Genomic DNA, 12,063 nt, shown 5'->3' with positions numbered 1-12,063 from the left:
CAATCTGATCCATTAAAAAGCAACTCAGATTCCCAAAAGTTAACCACTTTTCTTTGATGGCAATCGTGCAGAACATGCAGGAATGACAGCAAACTTTTTGTCCATGGTGTCACCTACCACTGTGCCATAGTCTGATTTTCTCTATGGGAACAGGAATTTTCAGGCTTTGTAAATTCTTTTAATCATGGATGTCTCTAGAACTGTGTGTTAATATTTTATGTTATGGCTATTATCTGACCAGTAAACAGTAGAACTGCAAGCCAAACTCATTTCATACGAGTCAGAGAGGCAACCTGAGACCATAATGAATTTCTGCCACTGTCAACCACAGCTGGATTCAAACCAGATGCTAACAGCTGAGAGGCTCTTTAGCCTGTTATGGACCTTCTAAGCCACCCAGTCTCCAGTCTTTGCCTGTCTTGACTGAAGATTATCAAAAAGGAAATCTATAGCTTAAGGAAATTCTTCCTGGTTCAGTAAAGTCTGGTGGGTAACTGTACTCTGCTTCGCTTTGTCTTGACCCCAATTACTAAACACTGATAAGGATCGGGAAGTAAGTGGTTGTATTATTTAGCAAATGAAAGGTCAAAAGCGCTTCTATTCAGCAAGGTCAAAGGTTACCATCACTGTTATTAAACAGTTTGAAAGCAGTTTCTCCCATCCCTTGCCATCCCAGGCTCAAACAAGGAGCCGCTCAGCGGTCGGGCAGCCAGGAGGGAAGAGAGGCACCAGGCATCATTCAGCTGGCTTTTCTCTGAGACCTGCTTCAGGGAGGTAAGGTGCCATGCCCCAGCAGGGCACCGCAGCTCCCGTCAGAGCACTGAGCTCTCCTGCCTTTGCCCAGAACACGCATGTACCTGTGCGCCAAACAGCTTCAGCTCCTCCCAGCTGCACCCTGTTAGAGCTGGCATCCTTTCTGGTAAGAAAGCAAACAGGTTCCCTTCCCCTCGCCTTGGGCAAGGTACTGAAGCTCACAGAACTACTTGCAGCATCAGAGTTAAGCATCTTGAAATACGTGTAAGTTACTGCTGAATGCCCAGTGGCTCCTTTATGCTTGCACAGCTTTATAGAACATTTGAAAATACTTTTAGTGATGTAGTAGGAATTGAGCTCATCATCCTTCGTGTTCTTTAGTATACCTCACCTCAAGAGAAAGAAAAATAGTTATTAATCCATGTCACCATTTCTGCTGGTACAGATTAAGAAGGCTGCCCTCAAGACACTCTTGCAGGATAACTGTAGCACTGTCCTTAGCATCCATTAGGCTGACACTGCTCACAAATTATACTGCTGTCCATCATTCGGGTTACTTCTTCATGTGGTGGGGACAGTCTGCAGTTGGTTCTCATGCAGCAAGAAATAGATAGGGGCTATTCTTCCCAGGTGTGTTGAATATAAAGTCTGATTTTCCTCCCAGTTATCTCAAAAGTTCAGACTGTCTCCGGTTTCAGAAACACTGTGGCTTTGAATCATTTTCCTGCATGTCATCGCTGTATAAGGCAAATAGGTTATTAAAAGATAGTAAACAAGAATGGAAAGTACAGAGTTTTTCTCAATAAGGAAGGCATGATAGATGGCTGCTTGACAGAAGGGGAGGAGATTGTGGATGTCAAACAGTTGAACAAACTTCAAGAACTGTAACACGAAGCCTTGAGCATGCTGAGCATAAAGTAAGGAACTGAAGCCAAGTTAACAGTTTAACAGCAACAGAAGGGACCAGGGATGTCCCTACCTGGTATAATACAGACACTTTCCTCTGTCTTGGAGATTGTACTAAATATGGCAAAACTTTGGGAACACTTTGACTGCAAATTGTTCAAAGGAAAAGGATGTGGGTGTTTTGACTTGTCCGGGACCAATGCCACGGTAAGCTAGCTGTGCGCAGTCACTGGGAAACTCGGAGAGGAAGGGGTGAAGGTGCAGTGTGTGCAGCGGGCTGGGCTCCTCCACATCTGCAGTCCCTGCAGTAGCATTCGTGGTAACAAGTCAGCAAGAAATCAGGCTAGTAGGTCAGGATGGGAACAGCTGTGCTGAGGTAAAGAGGAAATCTGTGGGATGACTGTGACAAGCCTTCCCTGGAGATTCTCTTTGGCATAATCCTGGGCAAGGCAGTATGCCCAAAAAAGTGGTTAACCTGCCCAACTTGGGAAAAGACAGGCATGAGAGCCAAAGAGCTTTGTGATTTTTGTGACATGAAGTTTTCTATGTCTTTAAGGTTCATTTCATGCTTTTCATCGCTCCCCTAATAGTACCTATCCTCCTGACTGCTCTTGGCACAGGGGACAGGTAAAGAGTTTACTGGGGTAAGAAGTACCAATGTGCTGATTATATCATCTTGCCTGGGCATCACATGAGTAGCTGTGATTCTTCCAGCTGGCAACTGGACACACACATCTTTCTTTGTGTTTTTCAGGTACCCAGAGAAGTGAGATGTAGCCCTCTGACCTTGCACCCACCATGCTGCCAGTCAAACTGCCAACAGTCTGAGTGGGAGGATGCTGTTGAGGAACCCTGGGAAGGGAAAAACGGCACGGTGAGAAACTGCTATGTAAGCCTAGTCCTGGCTGTGGTTAGGCTTCAGAAGGATTTCATGCATTGGTATAGGCATTATCCACATTTCAGGCTGCCCATCATCCTAGTGTCTTGGCACTAGGCGTTAATATATTCATAAATAACTAATACAGGTTTTTTTCAGACATCCTAAGCAAGAATAGGCACTGCATGAAAGATTGCCGAATTGTTTTGGTGATTCCCTGAATGCAGCTTGCTGATGATGATCCCTGGTCTTTACAAGTTCAATTTTTAGGACTGACGATCATCTCATTTCTACAAGCTGCCGTTGCTATGCTGAAATGGTGGAAGACCATGTCTTATAGTGGCAGGGACCTGAATTATTTAGGATTTTCAGATCCATGACCAAGACTACATATCACAGAGAGGAATGAATCAGCAGCCATCAGTAAGCACAGTCTTGGTGTAACAAGGTTTAGTCAACTTGTCCTTGGAAGAAAGGCCAACCAGTCTCCAGGTTGCAGGTGGCTCCAGGCAGAACCTCTCTAACCATTAAGCAACAGGGGCAACAAAGATCTGGGCAATGCATGAGAAAAGCATGTGGCAAGCTGACAGTGGGACGAGCATTTCTGGCCTACTGCCTGAGAGTCCAGAGCAGAAGTGAGGAAGTGGATCCAGGGGGACTCTGGGATCAGAACAATTGACAAGGCAGATCTCATTAACTAAAGATGATGTTTTCAGAAAACATCCTTCTTCTAGTAAGCTTTTCTTTTATCTAGGCAGAGCTTATTCCCTTTGGAGACATCCGCATCTCTCCCTTTGCCAGATAGTCAGAGACCACTGACCTTTTCTCATGTCACTTTCTATAGTGATTGCTATTTCCAACACCTTTTTTTTTTCCCTCTCAGGAAAATACTTCCCAATCTGAATTTCTGCTCAGTCTCAGGCACCTGCTTAGAACTATTAACCTTCAAAAATGTGCAGGAGCCAGAGACCAACTCAGGTGGTATGGGTGGTTTCAGATGATTGTCTGCACCCTCCAACCATCAAACACCCAGAGAGGTATTTGCATCTCCATCCCTGGGGCACTGACTCTTGTCAGCATAGCTCAACCATGCCCTCAGCAAGCCTTTAACCTTTGTGTGGATTAGCTCTTCCCACCTGCTGCTGAATTGTTTTGTGTGAATGACCCAGCTGTGTCATGCTGACATTTGTGTGGTTTCTTTTCCCAGTAATAGAGTCGAGCCAGGTAAATTATATCTGAAAAGGGGAGGAAAAGAGGACTCCCTGCACAGCATCTGCTGCAGAGTCTGTCCCTTCACGTTTAGCATGTGGTTCTTGCCCAGCCAGCCTTCCATTTGCACTAACAAAGGAGGGTTTCCCTCGTTTTTACTGCAAGACTGAAAAAATACATTCTTTCTCATTCTGGAGAAAACCTCAGTCCTCTGAAATTTCCAGCCTTTCTTTCCCGCCTGTACTCATTCTCGGCAGAAATTGAGGAAATCTGAGATGACCCAGGAGAGAGAACAGCAGAGACCTCGGCCTAAACTGTTTGAATAGCTAATACCCTTTCCAAATACTGGCACCTGGGAATCCTTTAATGACTTGGATGGTGCTTTGGGTAGAGTGAATATCTCCTTCCAGAAACAAAGACTTATTATTATTATTTATTTATCTGCCTTAAATCTTACAAGCAGTTAGAAAGTAACCCTTTCTTGTATTACATTCCTGTGCTGGATATCATGAGGCCAAAGTGTACTCTCATTTACTCTGATTTAACAAATGTAAGTCTATATTAGGGCAGATAGATACTTCAGATTTATGTCAAATTTTAAAAGAGCAGAATTTGTCCCTATTCATTTAGTGAAATCTTAAACACACATTGCTCATTCAGAAGGGAATTATGTATGAAAAATTTCAAATATTAAATGAATGCATACCTCCAACATAGCTACTGAAAAGCTAAGTAATCATTTGTAACTGAGAAGAGAAGGGTTGTCACTGAAAGAAGTAATAGACCACACTGTAAAATGTATTTTATCCTCTGTGTTGGGAAATTGTTTTAATCAACTGACATTTCTTTATTGACAGAGCTCCGGTAGGAGAAATTTTTCCTTCTTGTCCACTTAGAGGCTCCTACATGATCTAAAGACAGAGTGCAGTCTGTGGTTTCATGGGTATGCATGAAGACCCTTCTTAATAACCTCATCCAGAGTCATAATCCTTTGAAATTTATTTCCTACCTCTCTCCTTCTTGCTTTGATTTGTTTATCATTGTCTGCATCACTCCTAAAACCTGATTAACTCTATAAAATCATAATTCATAGGCTTGAGCCACACAGTCCCTTGCAGACTCCAGCCTTTCTTGGTTTGATTTCTTTTCCAGTTCTCTGATCTTTAATTAAGTGATGGAATTTATAGCAAAAAAGCAAACAAGTAATTGCTGCAACTTTAGAGATTTTCCTTTACATGAGCCTGGCTTACATCTGTAAACTGCAAGGGCGGAGGGTCACTCTAGGTTTGTTCAGCATCTAGCAGAATTAATCCACCCCCTAGTCTCACTTGTGGCCTTTAGTCTGTACGGGAATACAAGCAGTGTCACATATAATAATGATAACAATGACCACCAACGTGCTTTCCTGCAGTAATTGTTATATTTGCCTTTTCTTCTACAAGCCTCTACCTCAGAACTTCCCACACCCACAGCAAAGTGACCTTGTCCTTGTCCAGCAAAGTCTGGAGGTCATTGCAGATCTGAGCCAGGGAAGTTTCCTCAATGACAATAAGAGAAACCACATGCCCAGGCCCCCGCTGTGAGTTTGTCAATGCAGCAGCACAGCACTATGCCAATGGAAAATGGGGTGGGTCTCACATAGTCAGTTGTTTGGGCTTTATAGCCAGCCACAGGGTGATTTCATGCTCACAACAACCTTTGAAGCATCGAGGTGCATCCGAACTGCGAGGCCTGGGACTGTTTTCCAGCTCAGAGGCCCAGATGTGCACTGCAGACACATCCTGCTTGCTTGTCAGGATGCAGTCTGGGTGTGTAACTGTCTGCCCTCTCTTCCCTTTCCTCCCTGCCATACTTCCTGGTTTCCACTGGAAAGAAAACTGGGACTGAGGGCAGGAGAATGGGTGCTGTGGTGGACTTCTGGTTTAGCCAGCCATAGCGTCTCTTACGGTTCACCTCAGGCTAAGAGGAACACGTTGCAAAGCTCGACCTGGCACAGTCAAATCGCTGTGGGATGGGCTATTGCCAGCTTCTGAGCACCTGAGACCCACAGACTTGCACTACAGCAGTGCTTTTAAACCTGATTTCCTTTCCCAGAGAACCATCACGAGGCAACCTCAACTGCTGTTTGTTTTACAGCTACCACTAGCAGCAGGGATGAGTTAAGGTGTAATTGTTTTGGGACAGAGCTGTTTGGTCAGTACTGACTGAACTGGATGTCTAGTTCTAGGACTTCAGTGGGTCTCATGTGTAAATGCTTAATCAGTTTCAAAATACAAAACAACTTAATGTTTCCTTTTCATTCGACCCAGCTTTATTTTTGCCCCTGTTAACCCAGAATCACATCTTGGCAGCTCGAGATCATTTGTCTTTGACATGATGGGCCACAGCTGTACAAACGTGGCTGAGAGTAGGTGAAAGCTGCAGCTTATTTCAAAATGTTATCCACTTGATGTAAGCAGAAATAGGAGCCCAGGTAGGTCGTTAGATATGTGTATGGCTGAGTGGTTGGAAGAATTGTGTTGTGAAAAAAAATGAAATCAGAAACTGTATCTGGGTTAAAATGCAGGTTTAGCGACAGCCAGAGGCTACTGGTTGAAGCCTAGATTTGACAGAAGTCAGAGGCAAAGCTTTCATTGGCTTTGCTGGATCAGGATCTCATCTGTAGAGTGCAAATGAGGAGCCAATGGAACAGCAATAGCAGAAACAGCAATAAAACATTGTGGTAAGGTGGAGTATGATTCTTGATGTTTTGCATGGAGAAACAAAATTATAAACCTACAATATGTACTTGATGAGAAAGTTAAAGTGGTTGTGAGGTGGCTACATGCTCTGAAGAGAAACTGTAAGATAGCATCATGGGAGATGATTAGAGCATGACCTGGGCTCTGGTCATTGGGAGTACCTCTCTCCCAAAGAAAGCTCACAGCTGCTCCACATTACTGACTAATGTGGGCTCCTAAGGGGAGAGATGCCTCGCAAATTACTTGTTGTGAGAGCACAACAGCATGGTTCAGACTCCCAGAGGGCTTCTGGTTACAATTATATAACAATGCTAAAGTCCATTGAACTGATTGCTCAAGCCAGAAGTAACCTTGGCTGATGACTAGCTCCCTTGTATGCTGTAGAAATCCTACCTTGTAAACATTCATAGACTTCGTACCCACCAGAGCAGCCTGCCTGTTCCCTCAGTAGTAAGAACATCAAGGTCTATAAGAATTGGTTTGGGAGAAGGCAGCAGGCAAGAAATCTCTTTTCCATTTAATTTAAACAGGACCTCCTTGGGTGCTATGAGCACCTCATGAATAGCAATATTATCATTTCTCTTCTCCTCCACTATTTTTAAACTGAGAGATTTAACACTAATAGAACCTGAAAATAGCAAGGGAAGCTTTTGTTTGTGCATTTAGTAAGTACTTCTCTTTTTTTAAATCATATTTTATAGGGATTCTTTCTTTGCAGGGCTATGACTCCAGAAAAGACCTGGGGTGGATGAAGAAATCTATTTCTATCTTATAGAACCATGCAATGGTTTGGGTTGGAAGGGACCTTAAAGATCATCTAGTTCTAACCCCCCCTGACATGGGCAGGGACACCCTCCACTAGACCAGGTTGCCCAAAGCCCCATCCAACCTGGCCTTAAACAATTCCAGGGATGGGGCCTCCACAACTTATCTGGGCAACCTATTGAGTCCCTTACCACCCTCATAGCAAAGAATTTCTTCCTTATATCTCATCTAAGTCTACCCTCTTTCAGCTTAAACCCATTACCCCTTGTCCTGTCACTCCATGCCCTTGTAAACAGTCCCTCTCCAGCTTTCCTGTAGGCCCCTTTAGGTACCGGAAGGTGCTATAAGGTCTCCCCAGAGCCTTCTCTTCTCCAGGCTGAACAGCCCCAACTCTCTCAGCCTGTTTTCATATGGGAGATGCTGCAGCTCTCTGATCAGCTTCGTGGCCCTCCTCTGGACTCACTCCAACAGCTCCGTGTCTCTCCTGTACTGGGGCCCCCAGAGCTGGAGGCAGTACTCCAGGTGGGGTCTCACCAGAGCGGAGTAGAGGGGGAGAATCACCTCCCTCGACCTGCTGGTCACACTTCTTTTGATGCAGCCCAGGACACGGTTGGCTTTCTGGGCTGCAAGCGCACATTGCTGGCTCATGCTGAGATTCTCATCAATCAATACCCCCAAGTCCTTCTCCTCAGGGCTGCTTTCAATCCATTCTCTGCCCAGCCTGTAGTTGTGCTTGGGATTGCCCCAACCCATGTGCAGGACCTTGCACTTGGCCTTGTTGAACTTCATGAGGTTCACACAGGCCCACCTCTCATGCCTGTTAAGGTCCCTCTGGATGGCATCCCTTCCCTCCAGTGTGTTGACCTCGCCCCACAGCTTGGTGTCATCGGCAAACTTGGTGCTGTGTTCCAGAAACAGATGTGAATTGGGTTCTATGAGCAACTCATGTTGATCTTTTTAGTGGTACAGCAGTTGGGTCAAAAATTAATGGGTGTAGGGAAGCTAGTCAAGACAGCAGGCTTGTGAAAGTAGGGAGCAGGCAAGCAGCAAATGTCAATCTCACTGAACTGATTTTGTACAGCAAAAACTTGGTAGACAGTGCCCTCTTTGTTCCACAAAGAAGAATGCATCTCTCTGAACCTTGCTGTTGCAAGAAGCAAGCAAGATTCTGGCTAAGAAGTATGTTGAAGAGATGCCAGCCGTTCAGCCTGGCCTGCTTAATCTTTGTGTGTTTGGAAATCCTGTGCAAGTCAGGGCTCCTCCAGCCCAAAGTGGAGACCACAACAAATATTTGAGCATAGACTTTTGCGTCCCTGGAGGGAGATCTAGCAGACATGGACACGCAAGCCTTTGCCAGCAGAAATAAAGAGGGGCTTTGACCCTCTGCAGGAGTACCAGAACTGTATCTGCTTCAAATGCTGTTTCTGTTGAAGGGCTCTTGGAATGTGGAGTCTTTGCAGGTCCCAAACGCAGGGATCCAGAGAGATCCTCACTTGTTATTTTCCCTGTGTCTCTACTAGAGTTCAGCCAGGCTTGTCACAAACTGGAACCATCTCCTCTCCTAATTTTGGTAGCAACAAGAAGGTGGGTCTTTTCAGGGAGCCCTCCTTACCAAAAGAAACCCAAAACACAGAGGTGCCAGGGACTAAGAGCAGAGTTTTCATGCTCCGGGAAAATACAAAGTTTCCGGGCTTAGAAACAAACCTGCATGGGAAGGATCTGGAAATAGCCTATCGCCCAGTGGTGTGGAAATGCGTGCGGTGGACAGGCTGCAGTCGGCATTGGAGACGCAGCAGCTGCCGTGCCTGGCGCACGCACACAGGTGCTATAGAGGCCTCAGCTCCTCGCAGTTCCAGGAACTGGAGGAAGATGCAGCCAGGAGGAGCAAAGAAAACACAGACTGAATAATCAGGAAAAGAAGATAAACTGTGCTGAGTGGCAGCTGCTCTTTAGAGAACAGGCTGTGTAAATACCTCAAGGGCCTTGTGCATCATCCCTGGGAAGCTCGTCCCCAGAGAGGGACTCAGCTGGATCACCACGCCACTCCACACTGGAGGTATGTTTACTTCTGCACAGCCTTCAGTGTTTCCTGTGAGAACATTCCCCTGCTCATAACCAATATATGCTGACCTTTCAACAAGCAATGTTTCCTTTCTGTGTCTATACACATCTGTTTGAGCCAGAAAAAAGCCTCCAAATAAATTATTTACTGCTTATCCTCTTCTAGGCACAGAAGGCAGAGGTGTAGTCCAGTCCTGCTTTTCCCAGTGTCGAGTGGGGAGACCAGCCACCAAATAAGAGGATTCTTCATTTTGTCTTCCATGCATAGGTGACATACAGTGTAGTTTCTCTACCTTTATGTTCTTAAACTGGAAGCAGTTTGTAGGAAAAACTTGCCTGGCATAATTTTCAGCATCGTATATACTGACAGCTCTACACTGATACTGTTGCAGTGGCTGGGATGAGTGGCTTTTGGAAGAGGAATTAAGCTTGCCAGCACAGCGAAGTTTCGGTGCCTGCTGTGAATATTGCTTCTTGTTGTAATTGTGCAAACCATTGTTCAACAAATATTTAACAAAAAGTATCACCAGTTTGCCCTTCTAATTTACCATTACGTCCATTTTGTGTCTGCTGTGTCCCTTTCCTTTTCTTTTTTTCCTTTGCTGTGTTTCCCTTCTTTCTTTCTTTCTCTGTCCCTCCCCTGGATCGCCAGCAGTGTGCCTTATTATGTTCATTCCCTGCAGTTCAGTTGTACTGGCAGACGTGCCAGTGCTGGAGGCACACAGCAGTTTTGGCACTGGTTTTGACATGATCTCCAGTGATCTTTGGCACAGCCTGGAGCTGTGGGTTTCCTTATGGGGCTCTGTAGAGGGCCCACAGAGCAGGGATGGCCAAAGGAGAGGAACAGCTGAAATGATTTACTATCAAACAGTTCCTTTGTGGAAGATGAGGTTTGGATCAGAAGACCAGTGCTGTCAAAGCAGCACTTAGGTGTCTTCCAGCCCTGCTCGGCGCTTGGGCTGTAGCTGTTGTAGCAGCAAGACGTTTGGTCTTGCACCAACCAAATCCTTGGGCTCTCTTTCACTGTCTCTAGGCTGCAGTTTTCACCCTCTTCTTCCATGCTTTTGGTACCTGTCATCACCCAAAACCTGGTTCAGCAAAGGACCTGTCTAACAGAAAACTTTCAGTGACTGATTTACTCTAGGAAATTAATAAATAAGAAACTCTTCCCAGTACAGTCTACACCAACAGTCTGTAAAGCGTACTGCAGTGCTATAGGCACTGTGTGCTTGCTTCCTGACACGGACGACATCCCTGCTCTAAGAAATTGTCAGTCTGATTTAGAAATGAAAAATGGCAAGAGGCAGCAAGGAAGAAGAGAGAAGATGTGCTCCATAGCAGGGATCTGCTCTCTCTCCAAAGCACACACATTACTTAGAGTGTTTATTGCATGCAGGGGAAAGGAACTGGAGATTAACTGTTGTCTTTACTCTGCAAGTGAGAGGCAGGTAGTAGAAACAAACCAGAGAGTGGAAAACAAATGTAAAGAAGGAACTTGGATGTTCAGAAAAGGAAGTGAAAGGGACTAATTGCATGGTGACTCCTTGGATCTACTTCTGAACTTACTGTCCCACTCCTTAGCTCTCTAAGATCCACACTGCGTCAGTTAAGGGTCTGAGTCATCCTCTTGTTTATTGGCTGTTGATGGTGCCCACAGGCTCTAAATGAGAACGGGTAATTATTTGCATTTACTGCAGTACCAGGAACTTCTGCTGTGGATCAGAATCTAATTGTTCTAGGAATGCAAACAAACAGAAAGCACAGAAAAAAGCAAAGTCGCTTTCAGTCTAAGTAGGTAAAAGAAAGAGCTGGAGAGCGAAAGCATTATCACCTCCTTTCCATGGATGGGAACTAGAGCATTAAGAGATCAAATAACTTGCCCAAACTCACAGAGAGGGTGGGCCAGGAAGTGAACCCAATCCATCAGGAGCCCTTGCTGGCAATCCCATCTCTTCTTTGCATAAGGACCCTGCTCCACCTGTGCAGGGAATGTGGTCATTTAGCTACTAGGCAATAGTCTGAAAGGGGGCATAAAACTCCTCTTTTAGGATGTAAGTTAAGTTGTAGATTTTATAAGGTATAAGAACTAAACTTTGGGATTTCTGTAAGAACTGATGCTACTAGTGACTGGCTACTCAATTCCATGGACCCATGAGAAGGACTCAATCAGATCATTTCTGTGTTCATACTCACTTGCACCTATGACTTGCCTAAATCTGACAACTTACAGGAGGTGCAGTAACTGCCTAAATACTACGGGCAATGTTTTAGGACAGGAAAGCAGGGGAACTAAAGACTTGGAACAAAAATCTGGTTTGCACTACATATTTTTAATAGAGACTGTCTTGAATATCCTTTTAAAGAAAGCCTGCCCGGAAGTTGCTGGGGATGGAAAAGACAGCTTGTTTTTCCTGAGGCTGAAGTGGTTGCAGCCACTTGTTGTATTGCAGGTGGGCAGTGGGCACGCAGCTGGTGGCTCCTGTGAGCCCATCAATTTGCCACTGTCATCACAGCTGCTGGAGATCCATTCCTGTATCCTGCCCTCTGTAAACAGCAGCTCATAACCACAAAGCACCAAGCTCTGGTCCAGCATCAGCTCAGGGAGCCAGAGAGCTGCTTGCTGAAAGCTGCCTTCTGTTTGCTTGCAGACGTGTCAATATTTACTGAGTGAGGCTCCACTTTTGCCCAGCTGGAGCATGACAGCTTTGCCACTCTTGCACTCAGTGGCCCTATCTTCCAGCATTAACATCA

Source organism: Grus americana, chromosome 3 (assembly GCF_028858705.1).
Source record: "Grus americana isolate bGruAme1 chromosome 3, bGruAme1.mat, whole genome shotgun sequence".
In the NCBI taxonomy this organism is placed as follows: Eukaryota; Metazoa; Chordata; class Aves; order Gruiformes; family Gruidae; genus Grus; species Grus americana.
This window is presented reverse-complemented; position numbering follows the sequence as displayed.